Source organism: Callithrix jacchus, chromosome 6, assembly GCF_049354715.1.
Source record: "Callithrix jacchus isolate 240 chromosome 6, calJac240_pri, whole genome shotgun sequence".
NCBI lineage: Eukaryota > Metazoa > Chordata > Mammalia > Primates > Cebidae > Callithrix > Callithrix jacchus.
Window position 1 is genome coordinate 143,350,497 of NC_133507.1, and position 879 is coordinate 143,351,375.

Genomic DNA, 879 nt, shown 5'->3' on the forward strand with positions numbered 1-879 from the left:
ATTTTATTTAAAAATTTCTATTTTAAAATCACACACATTCACTGAAACTTTTATTTTAAAAGTTTTATATACTACTCTCTTGATCACAGAGAGTAGCATATATACTGTTTTAAAAGTTTCAGTGAATGTGTGTAATTTTTTCTTTTTTGAGACAGAGTCTCACTCTGTCGCAGAGGCTGGAGTACAGTGGCACGATCTTGGCTCACTGAAACCTCCACCTCCTGGGTTCAAGCGGTTCCCTGCCTCAGCCTCCCAAATAGCTGGGGTTACAGGCACCTGCCACCATGCCCAGCTAATTTTTGTATTTTTTTTTTTCAGTAGAGACAAGGTTTCACCATCTTGGCCAGGGTGGTGTTGAACTTCTGGCCTTGTGATCCACGCACCTTTGACTCCCAAAGTGCTGAAGTTATAGGCATGAGCCACCGTGCCCGGCTGTGTGTAATTTAAAATAAAATGTCATTTTATTCTAAAGTATTCTAAAATATTTTAAAATTATTTTATTCTAAAATTACACACATTCACTGACACTTTTAAAACAGTATGTATGCTACTCTCTGTAATCAAAAAAAATCTCCTTTTCATTATTGTAGTTGCTTGCCAACAGGAAATTTAATGCAGGCATAAATAATACATCCATTTTGGCAAAAGAACTTTATATAAAATTCAGAAAATCTAAGTATTGAATACAACATGCTGAACTTGGTTTCATTTAATTGATTTTAGGGGCTTTTATTTTGTGAGTCATGGAATAATACCTTGAGGATTTCAGAAATTTTAATGGTAAAGCTTTATTATGTTTTATCTAGACCGCTTTTCATACTCCCTTTTCAGCTACTCTATGGAAAAGTACTTATTGAAAAGGATTCACTGAAAAAGGTT